Source organism: Strix uralensis, chromosome 1 (assembly GCF_047716275.1).
Source record: "Strix uralensis isolate ZFMK-TIS-50842 chromosome 1, bStrUra1, whole genome shotgun sequence".
Lineage (NCBI taxonomy): Eukaryota > Metazoa > Chordata > Aves > Strigiformes > Strigidae > Strix > Strix uralensis.
Genome location: NC_133972.1, coordinates 119,597,249 through 119,617,412, shown reverse-complemented (window position 1 = coordinate 119,617,412; position 20,164 = coordinate 119,597,249). Strand labels below are relative to the sequence as shown.

At 39.5% G+C, this 20,164-nt stretch overlaps 1 protein-coding gene across 2 annotated transcripts in view; it reads left to right on the top strand.

Annotated features, from left to right (window-relative positions):
* Positions 1–20,164, top strand: part of ARHGAP28 (Rho GTPase activating protein 28) — a 74,111-nt gene that overhangs the window by 14,862 nt on the left and 39,085 nt on the right. The gene's annotated exons all lie outside the window — the stretch shown is intronic.

Sequence of the window (20,164 nt, the reverse complement as noted above, 5' to 3'; positions counted from 1 at the left end):
CTTTGAAAATGAGACATGTTTGACAGCACTGGAAGAGATCTTGCTGAGTAGATACACTCTTCCATTACTAAGTAGTGAAGTGAAGGGTAGACCAAAACCATGATGAAAGTAGATGAAAGATCATTCAAAATTCTTTAGTTGAAGCTTACTTTAAATGAATCTTGACTTCAACATTTACTTTTGATGTGGTGCTTTAAGTTACTGATTTAATCATGCACTTGTTGAAATCAAAACTGTTGAAATGTTCTGTAATTGCATTATGTGGAAAAGAAAGTTTGTGACTAGAATATTAAATACTGATTGTTGAAATCAAAATAATTACTCAGAAGTCTAAATAACTAACTGAAACACACTGATGTCACTAGGCATTTCAACAAAGAAAGCTTGAGAAAATATATGTTCACACCAGATATGATGGGAGAACTTTTTTGAAAGGTCGAGTCTGTATGTTTCTTTGATGCAAACCTTGAAATGCCTAAGGTCAAATTATTTATTACACTGTATTTGAATTCTGACTATTATCCTATACAATATGTAAAGAAGAAAGTCCTGCTTCCCTGCTAATTATGATAAGAAAGTAGCTTCTTAGTTAGCTGTGACCTCATGCTACAATCCAGTGTTTGCCTAATGAAATTAGTTTATTTTGCATGAAGAAATGAACCAGATAATATCTTGAGTGGAAATTCTTGACTTACACACTTCTACTGTCTGTATCATAGAAAGTTTTCTGATTCACTCTATTTCCAAGCACTTTGAACACCTTTTGATGGATGGACTGGTTTTTTAACCTTAATGACAAGATAATTAATGAGAGCAACTCTGTGTCTCCTTTGAGTTGCTGTAGTTGTCTAATTTTCATTGGACGCAATTTTTATCATAAAGTTATTCTTAGTGGCATTTGCCCTGTGTTTTCTGCAGTGTTCGCTGGGCTTGATTCACACATTATTGTTCATATTCTGTTTCATATTCTGGTTCATATACAAATATTCTATATAAAATTGTTGAATTGCACTTTTGTGACAGATGGACACCTGGGTGAATTAATTGTGTTGTCCAGTTGCTCATGAAGGACAGACTCAGGCAGCTTCTAAGCCTGACTGTGGGATGTGCCATGGGGTGTTCAGGGGTCCTCCTGACCCATGTCCCAGCTCAGATCATTGCCTCAGAGTGTTACAGTGAGGCCAGAAAACTTTCCCTGTCAGTTTTCAGAACTGTAGCTCTGTCTATGGCTGACTTATGGACAGAAAGTGTAGGAAAAATAAACAAAACAGCTGCCCACAGATCCATGTACCTCCTGGAGCTGTGACAACTGCACTTCTGTAAGCATTTTCTGGATGAAGTTTTAGAGGAATAGGCAGTTCACAAATACAAAATGGCTTATTCTCAGTTTGTTCCTTGTTTGATCAAAAGTTGTTGTCAAATTCTCACCAAAGCCATAGCTGTTGCCTGATGGTTAGCTATCTCCAAACTCCTTTCACTCCCTCCTAGTCTATCAGGACTCAGAAACACAAGCAGGTTGTGATGACTTAACAAGCTGCCACTTATGCTATGAGCTTTTGTGACTGTCCAGGGACCTGCTCTTAGCACAAGGCAAATAAAATGTAACTTAACTAGGTTTTTACCTCTTTCATGGCAGAATAACGTTGAATTGTGCCACATTTGCCATGGACTAAACCTTCAAATGATAGTTAATATATCTCAGTTGTCATGCAGAAACTTTTACAGCAGTAGCAATAACATTATTTGTCTTAGTTTTTAAAATTATACACATCTGAAACTCTTTTCCCTGGACCAGAAGAATTCCATAACCACCTAAGAAAGAAATTTTCTTGGGTGATACATAAATATGAAAAAAAGGGGCACTAGGGCTTCCTCCTGTCCCCACTACCACCTTCTGAGATTGGAAAAAACATTTTTTAATCTATGTATCTCAAAAGTTCTGAGCCATGGTAGTCAACTGTCAACTTCTTAAATAACAACACAGCACCAGGCATCCTCACTAAAATGATTATTGAGCGAAGTTTGATTTATATTGGCCATTTCACTGGCATTATCATTCATCAGTGCAGGATCCACAGCACAAATAACTTTGAGAAAGAAAGCTCTTTGAGAACATGTGCTAAATTAATCTGAAATTTCTCTCCAAGGCCAGAATAAGATTAATGCAGTCATGAAAGCAAAGGCCTGGCGCCTCTGTCAGCTCCTTTTCCAGTTGCTCAAATGCTAAAATGATCACAGAAATTTCCTAAGTCTCACTGCACAACCCACATGCATGCACAGCTCCAGCACAAGCAATGGCTGCAGCCTGCGCAGGAGAAATACCCCTAAGCTGCCTGGCAGCCAGCTGGCTTGCCCTAATTCAGGCTCTGAGGTTCAGACTTTAGGCCAGACTGCTATGTCTTGAGAGTCAGCAGTGCCAGCAGCTCAGAGACAGGGGCACGTGTCCCACTTCGGCTGCTCACTGTGCCCTCCCTGCAGGAAAGTGGCTCCAGCTAGAACAGCTTCCAGTCTTGCAGCGCTCGGTTTCAAAAACATCCATGTAAAAGCTGGCATCTGCACAAATCACAGGTCCGAGGAAGTTCTGGAGATAGTTGTAACTGTGTTGGAAAGGAAGAAGTGGAAAACCAGGAGCTTGTTTAAAAAACAAAGCAGCAGCTATGGTTTTATTTTCTTCCCACTGCCTTCTGGCAGGTGACCTCAGTGGATGCACAAGTGCTGAGCACTACATGGCAGCAGTCTCACTTCAGTTCAGTTTGAACCTGGTTTATGAACAAGCAGAGAGATGTTTCCCATTGTCCCTGCTCAGCCATCCTACCTGCCCCCATCTTCATCCCAAAAAAACCTTAAAGCATTGGAATAACCTCTGATGCAGGCCCCAATGCTCTCAAACACAATGGCACACTCACCACACGTGTTTGGGGAGCTCATTAGAGGACAGAGTCAGTGTTTTCCTTTCTTTAGCAGCTCCAAACTCCTGATGGTCCTTGTTCAAATACTGCTGATTTAAGTTTAAGTTAAAACAAGCACCAGTTTTCCCAACTCTTGCTTTAACTCCATGCCTGTGAAAAGCTGATAAGGGGCAATTTCAGTACATTGCCCTCCTCTCCCAGTGCAGGTATGGATTGTTTTGTAGAAAAGGCAAAGCAAGAAAGGGGAAAATAAGAGAGAGAGATTAAAATGCAAACCTAAGAGCTTATTAACATGGTAAATCTAACATAATGCCATCTGGCTTATGTCTGGTCTTTATTTGGAGCTTGATCCTGCTGGGTACTTAGTGCTCAGGCTGTTCCCTATGGCACTCTCCAGAGCACGCTTAATGTTAAGTGCTTTATGGGATCATGGCCAACATGCTGAGCACCTCAAAGGAATCAGGCCTTGCTTTTTTCTGGTTTGTAGAAAAAAACTCTTTCCAGCTCTGAGCCCTGGCACTTCTGACCAGGATTTTTCCTTCCCCATTCCACTCTAACCCTCATATCTTTAGTTTTTTATTCTGAATAGTCAGTGCGAAGCAGGGTTAGGCCACTGGTTGCCCACTGTGGAAACTCCAGTATAGACTACCAGCCTCTGAGGAAACTCCAGGGGACAGTATTTTAGCCTGAACTGAAGTCCTACCTGGAGTTATTCAAACCTCCTTTTGCTCAAGCTGTGAAGAAGAAAAACTTCGGCCATTAAGCAGAAGAGAGAATGTGTAATAAATTCTTGGGCATTGTCAGCATATATTCCAAAGGGGCAATGGGCTGTTAAATCAAATCAAAGGAATCTCTAAAAAAACAGGACTCATGGTGTGCCTGACAACGTACACTGCATGAAATACTTCAAGTCAATAACTCCAAACACAGTTGTCACCATGATGTGAGCCTTCCGTGCACTCAACTTCCACCTCTTTCCAATAACAGTGAATCTTTGTGAAAAGCTGCTGTAAATGACAATTCCTAAGCAAATTTTCAAATTTTATAGCCAGATCTGTAACTAGTTTAAAGATTATCATGAGAAAGAGATGACAAAGCAAGCTGAGACACTTTTTGCTGTCATGGCAATTCTGCACAAGGTTTTAGTTTCAAGGTCAGGTTGCATAATTCCCTTACCAGCTGATCATTACTCAATGCTTTAAAAATCCTTGAGGTGTACAGATTCGCCATGGTATTGTCTCTCTCATACTCTGTACACATTTGTGCATCTGTACATGTATGCATGTGTGCAGGGTGTGTTAGTCACCTGCAGTGCATCAGCTGTGGTACCAAAGTGCAGACACTCAGCTTTTAAGCCATGTAGACAACCACACTCCCTGGGAACACCACCCCTCCCCTGTCCCCTGCTCACTCTCCACTTCCCCCACAACAAAATTTTATTAGCATCACAAACCTCCAGCCATCTTCAAATAGCTGCTATATTCTCTAAACACCCTGCCAGAAAGAAAAAGAAGAAGAAAGGAAACATTTACCTTTTTTCCTCAGTTATAAAATTGACCTAGGACCTGAAAAAGACAAAGTATAATCCTGGATCACTGATTAGGTTAAGGCCTTGTATGTCCACATTTATGTCCATACCCTCTGAGGCTAGAAATAATTCTTCACTGGACCAGAGCACTATGCCTCGTACGACCCAAGATGGCAGCTTTAAAATTGCCATGTAATTGAATATGGGAAAGACTCTGACTTTCTGTTGTTATTGTTATTCTTTTCTTATAGCTCTAACTTTCTGAGTTTATGTAGTGAGAAAGAAGCAATTCCATCTCTGAAATGTAGCTGTCTTAGGGGTATAAAATGACATTTTCTGCCTGCACTGCAATCAGGACATGTCCAGGGAGCACAGCGCTCCGCATGAGCAGAGGTGGGCTGCAGGCTTTTGATGGTAAACAGCATTTTTCAGTGTAGCTGGTACAAAGCACGGCACCCAAGAGGCTTTTGTTTCTGACTCACACTTCCAGTGCATAATAATAATAATAACAACAACAACATCATTGTCACAGCACACAGAATCAAATGCAATGAGCAGAGGTGGTGTAAGCAACAGACTGAAATTTCACAAATACTGTAAACAGGCCTCAATGTACACTGGAATTAGGCCAGAATACTAGACACAGCCCTGCAGCCCTGCTGAGACATGGTCCCATGGGATTTCCTGGGAGGTCTCTTGTGCCCAAGTCTCCAACACAGATGTTGGTGGGTCAGGGGTTAAGGGGCATCTTCATCAGATAGCGCTTGTATGTGTCCTGTGTGGGTGACATTGTTGGATTTCACTGCCTCCCCTTTAAAACACATCCTTTTTCCCATCTGCCATAACCCACCTCTAAGCTAACAATGTCTGCCCTATAAGACATACGTTGCCCTCTCAGCTCATACGAATCTGCAGAACTGGGGCCATGTGAAACATTTATCCATCAGAGCATCCGAAGAACACTGCCTGCAGTTGACACAGCTGGCAAAGGAGGCTGTTACTGCAATTTTGACAGTGTTGCCAGGAAAGTCTTTTCGAAACACCATCTCTTATCAAATATCTTGGCTTTTTCCTCTCTCTGATCCAGGACTTTCTATCAGTCATAATCAGCATTTTTCTTCTGTCTTGCCAATGCCAAAAAAGCCCTGCTGGTGAAACCGCTGGTGCTGGGGTCAGTACCAGTTGTTACATGAACAACAGGGAGCTGTAGCGCTTTGATGCAAGAGAGAGTGTTGCAAGAGGAAATAACTGTCAGATAATCATCTTGCAGGACTACCTGAAACCTGTGACATTGTCACATGGCTGGTGTCCTCGGGCCTCCCAGGGGGATTTGTGCAAGTGTGAGAGGGACTGAGAAAGAAAAGCTGGAAACGGCAGGTGACAACTGGCCTTGAAGAAGAGCTCTTCCGTATATTGCCATTCATGAAAAACATGGGTCTGGGTATATCTTGTTTGGACAGTGCTGTTGAAGCCAGAGATTTCTAAACCTTGATTGAAGCCTTGATCTTGAAAGCAATCGAGATCCTCATTCAGGCTCATGAAGGCATTTGCATTTGACAAGGTGTATGCCCATTTCCCAAGCAGATAAAAGTGCCTTTGGGGGCCTGAGTCTCTGCTCCTTGCACCACCTGCAGCTGTTCAGACCTGAACAAGTAAGGGCAAAACACCACTTTCAGCAGTGTTAGTGATGATTTTGTTTCCTCAGGTGGCATGAACATGATTTTGGCCTCACTGGGTGTGACAAGTGCTGAACGTGGTGGGCTCTACGGATTGAAGCTAGGCAAGGAAGATCTGTGGCTTCAACTATTGTCACTCTCTTGATGTCATTTGTGGCAATGGTAAACAATAGTATCACATTTACTTTGGAGGGGTGCTGCTGGTTTTTTTTCTTTTTTATCTCACACTAATATTTTCAAACTTCTCATGTTTTATTTTTTATGTTGAAATATTTGTGGTGGTTCACAGTAGAGTGGTTAACATCAATTCCTTCTTTTAAACTTGCAAATAAAAATTTATTTTGTTCTATCCTCTTTTTTGCTACATTGTACAGGACAGGCATCTCGAATTCTGCCTGACTGTCAAGCCCAGTTCTGCTTTCATGTCAAATAACTAACAAAATTTTAGACTAACAATATTTATGATGTTATACACGGTAATTAAATATGTCTTTGACTTGTGTATGTTTCTGTTTAAAGGAATGAACTTTGGAGACTGGACATTTGTAATTGATTGAGCATATTCAGAGCCATAATTATGTATAGAAAGTAAAAACTTCTTTGTTTCTTTGTCTATTTGTATCCAACAGAATTTTCAGATGCAATGTCTATTTAGTTAAGGATATTTTTAAAGTCCTTTTACTGGAACATATTTCATGATTTACAGTCCCCCTCAAGTAATATTTCTGATTAAATTAACATTACCTAATGGGTGAAACTAGTAAGATATTTTGTTCAAATTAAACTCTCAACTTTAAGAAGTGAATTGGTTGATAGACCATTAGAAACTCATCCCAGTTCTTAAAATAAAGGTTACTAGCCAAATATGAATTTGGCAGTTACAGTTACTTTTAAAGTCACATTAGTGAAGAACATCTGTTAATATAAAAATATCTCTGATACATTACAGTGGTTTAGCTGTAGTTAGTTTAGCAGTGCTTGGTTAACATCTAAGGCAGGAGGGGGAATAAATGTCCTACATTTGGCAATCAGTAAGCCAGGGCTTTTACCCTTTGCTTGGCTTTGTTTGGGTTTAGACAAAGTTCCTCTGTTTTTGCTCAAACTGCAGTAATCCTTCAGCCCTTGATGTCATGCATTCTGGGTTTTCTATACTCTTTATAATAATCTTTGAACCCTCAGCCCACATCATATGTTATGAATATTCTTGTTTTGGAGAAAAGAGGCAGGCAATCATTTTAGACTGCAGGAACCCTACCCCTAGCATTTCCCTGTGCGTCAAAGACATGGAGCAACATCACAGAGAAGAAGTAGTGGAAAGACCAGTTTGGAGAGACGGTTTGGGATGAGAAAAGGCAAAATGAGGAAGGATCAGTGAAAAAGATTACTTTTAAGGGTCAGAATTTCACTGCTCTTGAGGGGTGATTCAAACTGTACCTAGAAAAGCCTCTTCAGGGCCACATGTGGTTCAGGGTGTGAGCACGGTCAGGCTGTTGCTGCAGAGGAGCAAAAGTCAGAAATTGGGCCTGGCAAATGTAGGAAATGGTAGCGTTACAGACTGTCAGCTCAGATCCTTCTTTCCAAGTGAAAATACATTGAAATTCAGAGATATTAGCAAGTAATTATTTTCTTCATCTTCTTGCCAGGTGACTGATAGAGTTTGTTATTCATGTCCTCCTCACTCAGTAACTGTCATCTTTTTATTCTTGGCACTCTCGGTTTAGCTTTGAAAAAAATGGTGGCTCTAAGGGACAGCAAGTGCCTTCCCTAGGGAGTTGTACTGCAAATCCTTGGGATTAGGATAACTAACAGCTTCTCTATGATATAGTTTAATGCAAGAAGTAAGATAGGCTTTTGTTGGAGGGACCTAATAGGAGAATATTGTCAAAAGTCACCATATGACTGAAAATTAAGGTGAGAAATAGTGTTTCTCCAAAAATGAAAGAGCCACCTGAGAAAAACCTGTGTTTGTAAATTTAGCACAAAAAAATGGCTCCCCCATTTCATGGCTCCACATACCGTTTCCAGTGTACATACGGTCCTGGTTTGTGGCTACCACAATGGGCACTGGAAAACAAGCTCAGTGCCTGCCTCCCATTTACTAGTGGAGGAGGATTTTTCCACCAGGCAAGTTCATCTATGAAGGTGACCTTCGCAGCTGACACCGAGCGTTACTGCAGATAAAGAATGCCGCCTCAGCATATTTGTGAAACTGAGCTCAGGGGCTGGCGGTGGGCCTCCTGCAAGGCACAGGGGCATTGCAAAACAAAACCCTTCCTACAGGCACTGTGAGGGTTTCTCTGTTCCACAGTTTTTGTACGTCGCACTGCACATTTTGCAATCCTTCTTTTGTCATGCTCTGTAAACCCTCTTCTCTTGCCTGACTGGTTTTATGTCTTAATGGTCTTGAGGTTAAGTATTTTCTTTTGAAAAATCCCTATTCTGTAAATTAGTGGTCTCCTAGGCAGAGCTGAGACCACAATTAAATCTTAATCAATCATGAATGTAGGTAGGAAATTTCACATATCCCCTGCCAAAGCCCAGATAGAAGAAGCAGATCTTCAGAGATCTCCTAAGAGAAGGTTTAATCTTTCATGACATCTGAGGAGCTGATGTCAAATCTGGACTGCTTGGTCATGAATGACTATCTTCTTCCTATCTACATAGCTGCTTTCAAATAGATCACTTATTAAATTTTAGGATATTGCCATTTTTCTACCATGAAAAACAACCCAGATTTGGAGCATGTGTGCTTAATGTATCCCAGTGTTAATGTAAAATCCAGCTTGGAGAAGAGGCTCTGATTTTTGCTAACAGCTGGAATACATCAGTATATAGAGTCCCTGGAAATAGCAGTCATGTTTCACAAGAAACCACCACATGATTATGATCATGCCAGTTTAATTTCTGTGGAATAATTAATCCAATGATAATTCTTCCAGTTCCTTCCTTGTAGTTTTATTTCCATGCTTGCCATATGACATCAGTTAGACAAGTCCTTAAAATTATTCACCAACAGCAGTGACATGTTAAAACAGGAGACTGTATTTAGAAGTGGGACCAAAAAAAAAGAACATTCCTTTTCAGGAAAAAAAAAAAAAAAAAAAAAGAAAAAGGTTGAGGTTGATCAGAATAATCTACAGAACATTTTTTTGAGCCAAGAAAAGAAATAGGCAAAAATTAGAAAAAAATGTAACATTTCATTGCGACATCTTCTAAATGAACTGTTTTGTTTCTAATTTATGTGGATTTAACTTTCAACAGAAAAGTAAAACAAGTTTCTGAGATCAAACTGTTTATTGTTCTTCTGAATTTCTACAGGAAAAGAAAATGTCTTTGTTTCAGATTAATTTTAAATGAAGATTTTATTCAATTACTTGTTTAGCTAAAGCCCTGAAAGGTCAGTTATTTGCATAGCTAATTGTGTATGACTGGTTCTTACATCCAGATGCAGCAAAAAGCTTAAACATTTGTCTCATTGTAAGGATTATCTATGTATTTCTGCAGTCATAAAATGAAGTCAACAGCAGGCCTATTTTATGTCTCAGCATTTAACTTTAGAAAAAGAAGAGCATGAAACCACGTGTCAGTATTTATCAGTTGTATGACATGCAGTATATTTGCTAGAATATTTAATCATTATGTCCCATATATGGAATTAGTTCAGAACTACTTTCATACAAGCCATGAAACAGAATACTCAAATATGACTAAAGACACCAGTGCGGGCAGATCTCTGTCATGCAAATCCCCACTGGCTTCAGTGGGACACCTGTGTATGAGAGTTTGCCATTGTTTATTTTTCACGGAACAGCTGTGATTAGAGCTCACCATTGTGCTGGTTCAGAAAAAGTGAGGGGAAAAAAGCGATGTTTAAACATATTTACATAGTTTTATGGCAAGACTTTTAACCTAAAGGTTCATTTAAAATGTAGTTGAAGAATATACTGTATTTTGGAGGTAAAATATATTAAGTGCAAGGGCACTGCAGGGAGAGGGTCACAGTTCCCTTAATTTTAAGTGTACCTAGTGTCCAGTGAGCACTAATCCACTTTCAGTATTTAATAGCTCTTTGGTAAGTCCCTCACTGTCCTCTCCCTTTAAGGACAGCAAGAGAGACATTGCATCCACAGGTGAGCTGAATTGCTCTTTAGAGGTGACTTTATTTCCACTGGCTGTAATCAGGAGCCCATGGCAAGCAGGGTCCAAATTCCCGAGCCACACTCTTTTCTGCAGTTATCCTTTAAAGCATGACCTACTAGTCTGTAAAGAGACCTACAGACAGTAGTAAATGACTGGAAGCTTTAAAAATTTTCAAGGATTTATGTAATCCTAAAAGTTCACCAGAAGAAATAGAAAGGTAATATTAAGTCCAGTTTAAAACATAAAGCAAATTTAACTTCAAGATGAAATGTAAAACCCGACCACTTCTGGTTTTGCTCTTTTCTGTCCCCTTAGGAAATCTGTGCCTGATTCAGGAAGTCCTTTCCCTTCTCTTTTCTTTGTTTCAGCTTTATTTTTTTTCTTTCTCTGATTAAATAACAGGCTTTCTTTTCCCTTTAGCCTGCTGGAGGGCTTTAGCCATGTCTTTGGAGGAAGTGAAGGCTATCAAAAAGCTTATAACCAGAAAGTCAGCTTTTCCTCCTGTATTTAGGGCTGGAGGAATGATGACAGGAATGTTGTAAATTTGACAGACCAGTTTAAGCATTTCAATGGATAAACAAAGTTTTGGTGGAGGGAGTAAAGTTTGACTGTCTCACATGCTTTCCATGCTTAAGAGTTATTTCTTAGGGCTCCTTTGAGAGCATTAACAGCCTGTGGCAGGGAACTTTTTGCACAGTGTTTCCTCATCCCCAGCTGCAGCTCAAAATCATCCCTGAATTTCAAGACTTTATCGATCTTGTGGCCAAAACCCAGTTCTGGGCCACTGTTCATATGAAACCTGGTGCATGCTTTTTTCAGCATTCATCTAGGCCTCCCACTGATCGTCCCACTGTAGGAAAATCAAGAAAGGCTTCCCCATAAATATTTGATTTCTTAACAGCTATACCCTGCCTCGCTTCTCCTTCCTCTCTGGCATTGTGCACTATGCTTCTGCTCCAGGTGGAGCAGCCATCTCTGTGCAGACCAATTGTTAATTTGCATCTGGTCATTTATTTATTTTTTGCCTTATGCTAATGGTAATGTCTCATATCCCTTTAACAGAAAACACATAAATTGTCTCTGTCTTTTTCTGAGCCATCCCACAGGGACTCTCCTGAATTACAGCGCAGCTTAGTGTTGATTACTTTTTTATTTCTTCTCTTAGGAAATGGATAAAAGGTTTAAGTTCTGACACAAACAGGAAAACACACTAAGAGGATTTATCCTGAAGGCATCTACTCGTTAAATAGTGATGGAACAGTGACAGTCCATTTCCCACAAGGGCCAGAAGCTCCACCACTCTTTGTTCCCCCAGCCCTTGTATGACTAGAGACAGAATATCCTATCACAGGCTGTCAGATAGCTCCCAGAATATGCAACTTGGTGATCATAGGCTGAGGAGGGACTCATTGCCACTAGGAGCATGAAGAAGTTGGGTTTCAGAAGGACTCTGCTCTGCTCCTTTAAGGATAACACCAAGGCTTTATTCTGCTCTGAGGTAAGACTTGCAGAATTTACTAAATCAGTAACTTCTCAGGCTTCCAGACCCTGTTCCCTCCCTCTTGTTTTCTTAAATGAGGAGTGACAGGAGGGGGAGCAAGCTGTCAGAGTTATCACTAGTGGAATTTTCCAGCTTTACCAGGCAGGAAAGGGGGGGACAAAAAAAAAGATCCACTGTAGAAAAACAACTGTACACAATGCAAGCGAAAGCAACTGCAGGATGGGTATATGCAAGTTTTGCAGTGACTCGAGCTGTCTGAAAATACACCTCAAGAATCTATTAACGTGAACCTGTTTAAGGTTTTATTAACAAGGTGTGCTTCTGGGAAATTATACTCTGTTATAACACAATTTTTTCTCACTGTTTATTCTGTTTGAAAAAGTGTTTCACTGGAATAATGTTCCAGAGGGAGCAGAATCTTTACTTCATATTGGAATAATCACAGTTTTTCCTATTTTTGCTTTCATTTGATTTGAGGTCAAAAATTTGATGTTTTCAACTTTGCCTTCTGATGTCATATAGATGTTTATGATAATTATGTGCATTTCAACTCAGTGTCATGACCAGAGTCTTAACTTGTACAAGTAGAGCTCTATAGCTTACCTAGCTCTAAGGAAAGAAGAAACTTATGACTTATATCATTCCACAGGAGGAAAGCCAGGTCTGACAATTTAAGTGATGCTTTTGTACAGATTACATGGCTAAATGAGCTAAAGTGTTTCTACATTCACAAATACATTATCCTAATCCACATTTTTCAAATTGTGCTCAAATCTGGCTCAGTTCTGTACACTTGGCAGGCAGGGATTTGCAGGTAGCACAGACACTTTCCAATGGCTGTTTTCAGTTTGAAGGTGCTTATGTCTGGTAACCAGGTAAAAATCCAGGGCATGAGGGGACTGGTGGTGAAGAGCAGCTAAAACTGTAATGAAAACTAGTGATGGAAATTGGAGAAATTCAAGGGAGCTGGAAACTAGGACTTGCCCACATTGTTTTAAGGAAACTGGAAGCTTGATTATGTAGTCTAAATAAATGCAAACAATAGACCATCAATCCAGCACTCATGAATAGGATATCTCATCCCTCACAGAGGATTCCAGGGGATTTCTCTCCTGCTAGCTGGCTGGCATGACATTCACAGTTCTTCATCTCCAGAGCAAACATCAGGAGCGTTTGAGGAGTTTCCTTTAGCAGTTCTTGCTCCATGTCAGTTTGCACACACTGAAATGGCCAGCGCAACCTTTCCTGTTCCAAAGTCCCCCTGCAGCAAAATATCATGAGCCGGGGTCATGACCATCAGCAGAAATAATACTCCTTGCCTTGGGGAAAACTGTTCAAGCATTTCTTCCCGTTATTCCCTCTGTAAGGGCAACACAAAGCCTATGCTGGGGATCAAAGGGAAGTCTGAAATGGCATCAGATGCTGCAGAGCAGCACAATATGATGATCATGGTCCAGTATGATGAGTACATAATAGATTTTAATTGACTTTGATCAGGATGAAAGAGCAAGTACTTCTTTTTTCCCTTGTCAAACATGAAGTCTCACTGAAAGGAAATCCAGGCAACTAATATCCTTGGAGATTTGACTTTCACTACCTAGATTCTTAATTGAAAAAAGAATCAGATCAGCAGGATTATTGTAAAATTTCTACTGGACAGTTATAGTCCTAGCACTAATAGATTTTCTTCAGTAAATACAGTGTCATTATAAGTCCCAGCAGTGTTGTCAGGATGGGAGATAGAGTTTACTGGCATAAATGATTGTCCAAACTGCTTTTTGTGATTTTGTGACTCCTTTTTCATATGAATGAAGAATTCTGAAGGATCTCCCATCTCGAGGTTTGCTCCTGTTCTCAGTGAAGGTGATCCTGTCTGTGCAATGAAAAGGCAGCTCACTTGAGTGTTAGGGCTTTTTCAGGCAGGGCTTTGCAGTGCAATTGCAAAGTGATTCCTGATTCAGAAAGTCTCTGTGAGACACAGAAATGTAGATGTTTCTAGATAGCTAGAAATTCTCCCCTGTTCATGCTTTTTTAAGATAATGACCAATTCTGATGAAAATTAACCTAGCAACTCTTAACAACATTGTTTTTTCTTCAACTTTTAATTACTTCTTATTAGAGAGTCTCTTCAAACGTATTATTTTGGAAAACCTTAGGTAGTGAGTTGTGCATAATCATAATGATATAGCCGCCTCTTAATTTGACAGATCTTTCTCCTACCCAAATAATTCCAACTACTTTGAATAAAATCTGTTCATTTTTATCTTGAATTATGCTTCCATTAAACAACCGATTAATGTTGATCCCCTGGTTCATGCTGTAAAAAACATTCCATTTAATGTGTTATCTAGACTTTTTCACAAAGGCTTTTAGGAGATTACTAAAATATTCCCTCCCTTTGTTCCCATCTTTGCTGTATATTCATACATCTATGTATATGTGAGTATGAATCCATATATATATGTATAGTAATCTTCCCCTTAGGATCTTGTGTATGTGTGCCATAAAGGAAAAGGAGATTAACGGTACAATACAATACAAACAGGCTGACTTTATGGCAGTCTTGAAAAAACTTCTGCCAAGCAAAAGAATAAATAACAGCTGTGATAATCAAAGCCAAATTTAAAAGATAAGCTTTGAATTTAGGTGGTCAAAATCCCAGAAAACTGGGCAAGCTTAATGCTCACTGAAAAAGAACTCCAGGACAAAGAGTGTAATGGTATACAATTAAGTTAAAGGCAAATTTTCAAAATTCTGCTTCTGTGACTTATAAGCGTAAATCAAAATTGACTTTGTGTGCAGGAGCATTTACTGTCCCTGTAAGTCCATAGGGTTTGTTCTCCTGAATCCTTCAGTCTTTTCTGAAAACGGGAGTTAGGTGACTGCCTGCCTTAGTCCCTTTTGGAAGCATAATCTGTAGTCACCTAGAAGTCAGAAAAGATACGGGTCCAAGCAGTGGCTGAATACCAAACAGAGATACCAACTCAAAGCAAAGAATTAGAGGTACAAGCATGATTATTCCCCTGTTTTACTGCAAAGCCATATATCGTCTCTGGTTTGGATTAAACTCATGAAGATGTGTTAGCCTGTTCAAGATCCTGTGGAAGCATTTTGAATCAATTGTAACTGACGTAAATATAGCCCTTGACTGGAAATCTTCCAGAGCAAGAGAGCTGCAACAGTTCAGCCAAGATGCATTATATCAAAAGCATGGATAAGTAATTTGGTGTCCTCGTGGGAAGGATAGCATTACAGCTTCACAACATTCATAAAGTGCCTGCACAGTGAAAGATCTAACACGATCATTAAAAGATGGATGAATGCCCAGTGAATCTTCACCACCTATCATGGATCATGGCTCTTATCTAGGCAGGAGCAGGAAGAGGAGCATGTACTCACGATGACAGAGGGCACAACAACAGCTTAGTCATACTCATTTGACGTGAGCATGTGAGCTTTCAAACTTGATTTACAATGTTTGCATAGCAATATTAATTACTTTTTAGAGGCTAACCAGCCAAGAATACATACAGAGTTGACAAAGCTCAGTTAGAAACTTCAGCCAAGCTCTGTAGGACTTACATAAGATTAGCAGTTCTATTACTCATGGTGGACCATAGCTTTAAGTCACGAACTAGCTCTTGTATTTTTAACTCTCTTCTGTGGCAAAGCATCTGTGTGATTTTAGAGATGTCACTTTACCTACATAATTCTTATTTGACATTTCTGTGGTCCCGTTATGATGAATTAGGTCTTGCCCATATAGTTAATTAAATGCTACAGGGAGTGATTGGGGTGTTTTTGTAGTTACCGAATTCTTGGTTCTGTTGTTATTATCCACTGCATGATGATTTGATATCTGGGTTCAGCCTCCTAGTCATGACTGAGGAGAACTCAACACAGCTTAAAAAGACAATTCTCCAAAGTCCTCTTTCCATTCTCCCAGTGTAACCTGGTGCAAACCCAGAAGAGCTCAGAATAAACCAGAACAAAACAGTAAATATCAAAATAACCAAGAGTAATCCCTTACTGTAAAAAATAGCCAAGAGTAAACCCTTACTGTAATACACAATGTCCACAAAAGGTGCTGTAGAACTTTCTAGCATGGTTCTGGGTCATCTAACATTTCTACTTCCCAGGAGATCATGAATGGGCATTTTACACCTACATTAAGATGATTGATTGTCCCTCTATGTCTTGAGTCTTGAAGACTTCCTTCCAACAAGAGCTCATTTTCCTCAGAGATTTCCAAGAGCTACATCTTGCTCCCCCAGCATCAGTATTAAGACATTTAAACTTCCAAACCCTATGCACAAAACTAATGTGGCTGGCTTCAGCAGGGCTGTTCGTAGCATTCAGAATTACTCACATCACTGAGGAACTGCAAACAAAGGCACCATGTTTTGTAAATATTAGTGGTCTCTGTATCTCTAAGAGCTTCAGAAGCTGCAGTATATTTGAAAAGCTAGCTTTGAAATGCGTGGCATGCTGCAGCTTCCCTCAGAGTGCTCATGGATGAAATATTTGAGAAAAACCTCAAAAATCATATAATCAGGAGAAAAAAAGGTTGTTGAAGGAAACTGGAGAGCTGGTGTGCATCATGTACTATCCCATTTAAGAGGTGATTTTTCTTATTCTGTTCTTTGCCTTTTTTATGGGCATTGTAAAGAAGTGTAACTTAGTGAAACATTTCCAGCTCTCACTGGACTCCAAGTGGTTTGGAAGCATCGCTGATTCATTTGGCTCCTTACATAAAAAGGTCATGTTTTTCACAAGCACATAGTAGAAACATTTGAACACAAATTAGAAAAATACCACTTGAAATTTAAGGTGTTGCCTTGACAATTCCCATGAAGATGTTCCCTCTGTCTCTTTAGCATAAGACTAGAAATCACTATAAGATCACAAAAAAAAATTTATACTCTATTGATTGGAATTGTATAGCTAAAGTATAAGAAAATGCATTGGGGTTTTTGGTTTTTTTTCCTTTCCCTCTTCATTCCTCTGTTGAAGAGCTGAGAATATAATAAAATTAATTTGATTTTGTGGTCCATTTTTTCCTCTGAAAATGAGAATGTCTGCTCTTTGGAGACCTGTGATCTACTTGGTGTTCCCTGTCTGTTGAGCTTGTCTCCACCAAATTTTAGTTTCCACTCTTCATCTTTGGGTCTGCTCTGTCCTTTCTTATGGTTACATCTCTCATCATCTCACCATGAATTTTCATAGTACTGGTAATGCTACTAGACTCATCTGGCAACTCAAGAGGTTCTTACCAACACATTTCTGTACCTACATTATAAATGAAAATTCTCTAGAAGACGCCAATAGGAGTCTTCTACCAGTTTTTGCTTTAAATTCAGCTTTATGCTTACACAGTTATGCTTGTATAGTTATTGATGAATGGGAGAGGTTACCAAATAATATACTGCTATTTAATTTTAAAGTGAGTGAAATATCATTAAAATTTTGACGAAAAAGAAGATGAGTGAATTAGCAAGAAATTAGTTGTTCCTTGTCTCAGAGGAGATGGGAGGCAGAGCCAAGAAGATTTACTTCTGTTAATATTGCCTAGCTGTTTGGGATTTTTTAGTAATTTATTTTTTTAGAATGTGAAGTGCCCTGGTTGCTTTGACTCAGCTTTTTATAAATATTTAGAACTGAATGGAAAGAGGAGTTGGTGTGTGGCTTCTTCTGATAAGGAAATATGACAGTCAAATGCTGTTGGAGAAACATGTGGGAACACACCCATCAGCTTCAATCCCCATCCCTTCCCCAATGTGTGCCACAGAGGTATCACCTCCTCTCTGCACAGAGAGCCCTTATCAGCTGCCCAGCTTGTTCCACCTCTACACAAGGCTCTCACCCAGCCCAGAAACACTTCCTTTCTGGTAAATGGAAAAGGAAGGGAAAGAGGCAAGGTTCAGGGATGGCTGCAAACAGAGGGATGAAAAGGGAGATAGAGGTAGAGATGAGGCTTCATCTTGCCTCAAGTCACAGAATCACAGAATCATCTAGGTTGGAAAGGACCTTGAAGATCATCTAGTCCAACCGTTAACCTAACATTGACAGTTCCCAACTACACCATATCCCTCAGCGCTATGTCAACGCGACTCTTAAACACCTCCAGGGATGGGGAATCCACCACCTCCCTGGGCAGCCCATTCCAACGCCTAACAACCCGTTCTGTAAAGAAATGCTTCCTAATATCCAGTCTAAACCTTCCCTGGTGCAACTTGAGACCATTCCCTCTTGTCCTATCATTTGTTACTTGGTTAAAAAGACACATCCCCAGCTGTTCAGGACATTGACAAGAGCCTCCATTGGTGTATTTTCCATCAGTTTCCAGCTGATCCATACCCATTTCGCTTCAGGCAGAAGTAGGAACATAGTGCTTTGAGATATTCTCCAAGATTCATATACATTACTTTATTCATTGCCTGTTCTTTATCTACACTGTTTTATTAAGCAGTCTCATTAATAAAAGAACAGTCTATTTAGCAAATTTGGGACTTTCCAAAGTAACTCATACAATCTTTACCAATGTGCTTGAGTGAAAAAATAAAAAAAAATGCACACATCTTGATTTTTATTTGGCTACAGCATTTTCCAGCAAATTTTTCATTCCTTCTGACTGATTCAGTATGACACAAGTACAATACACCATGGAAAATACAAGCTGAGAGTTCAGAATCGCCTGAGAGCCAGCCCAGAGCTGCCCAGAAAAATCTAAATGGTGGAAGTACATTTGCTCATGAAACTCTTGTGATTTGTAATAACTTCAACATTAGCAGTACCACAAAGAAGGGTGTTCTGAATTTAAACATAAGGGATAAATTAAGACAGTGAGGTTGTAACAGTTTATTACTATCTGAGAATCTGATCGAGGATTTTTATAGTGACAGCGTGAAGTTGCTCCCCATTCTGTCAAAAGATTTAAGAGTATCTTTGTCACATAAGTAATTTTTTCAATAAAATAGCTTTAAAAGCTGTGTGTTGCTTAGCTTTAAAAGTTCAATGTGTTGCTTTACATTACTTCAGTCCAGTCCTGTGAACACTATTAAGCATGCTGTTCAAAATGTTTCCTCGTGAGTTGCAGGGTAAGCGATACCACTAATGACTAAAATGTAAATGAATATATTAAGAGAGCATACATATTCATATTTTGTCACTCAACCATTACCTTCTGTATACATTAAAACACATTTAAAGGAAAACCCACTAATTCATGAAAATAAGTACTGCTTGTTTGCTTAGGTCCTGAAGCATTTGAAAACAGTGTAATGGGTGGAGCGGTGACATTTACTTAAAAGGGTGCATTAATTATAGGAAGGGAGAAAGTAATAGCTGGACTTCACTTAAAACTAAGCACAAAGAAAACTCCAAAGACATCATATTGCATGACTTCAAGCTCCTGTTTAGTTTCCATGTTCACTCTCTAGAAGTATCTGACTCCCTTCATTGATTATGTCAGGAGCTTAAAGAGCTTACACTAGCAATGTATGTAGTTGTATCAGATACCTTTCAGTAGATAGTATGGTCCCGTTCTTTATGTGGTTACCTTAATCCAACCAAAATGACTGAATTTGTCTTTTGAAGTGTTTCAGAGAGAGAAAGTCCTACAAATATTGTGAGTTCCTTAATGATAATAATCATGCTGGTTGAAAAGATAGATCCTTTAGAATGATCTAAAATAAAAATAAGTATATCTTATTTCTTCCACAAGTGCCACATAAATGCTGGCAATGTTAGAAGCTGTACTGAAAGCTGCAGAAAGTTTGACCCCTTATGTTCAGTTTTTTATTGTGTGTGATGTCTATTTTAATATTTCTTTTTCTTTAGAAAATATAGTTTGTGCTTCTAGAGCCAAAAATCTTTTAACACTGTCCAGTTTGCATCATCTGTGCGTTTTACTTGGTTTACTTCTTTGCTTGTTGAACGATTTAAGCCTCATTGGAGCTCTCAAACCTGTGCATTTCCTCCAGTTTTAACTCTATCCTGTTGTGTTATAAATAATGAGTCTGGCTAAGTGTGAGTTGTTGACAAAGGCTTATCAATTTTATTCTGAGAGAAGATTCTGAATTAGTTCTGCACATTATCCTCTTCGTCCTAGAGTCCTTGGTATTTGTAGTTGTGTACACATGCATGCATAGTGGTCTGACATACTCCAGTTGGCTTGAGACAATGCTGTCCCTCAGGAGTACTTACAGGGCTGTTGCCTACCTTAGAAGTGACACTGCCAGAGCAGTAGGAAGCAAAAGAGAAATACAGCTTTTCCACTGCCTTTGTGAGAGCTTCCTCACTATTACAGATAGGTGTCTGAGGAGGGACCAAGTGAATGCAGTGAACAGCATTAAAGTTCATGCAGTACCAGAGTTTAAACAGTATCTAATGCATTTGTGCTTCCTCCTCT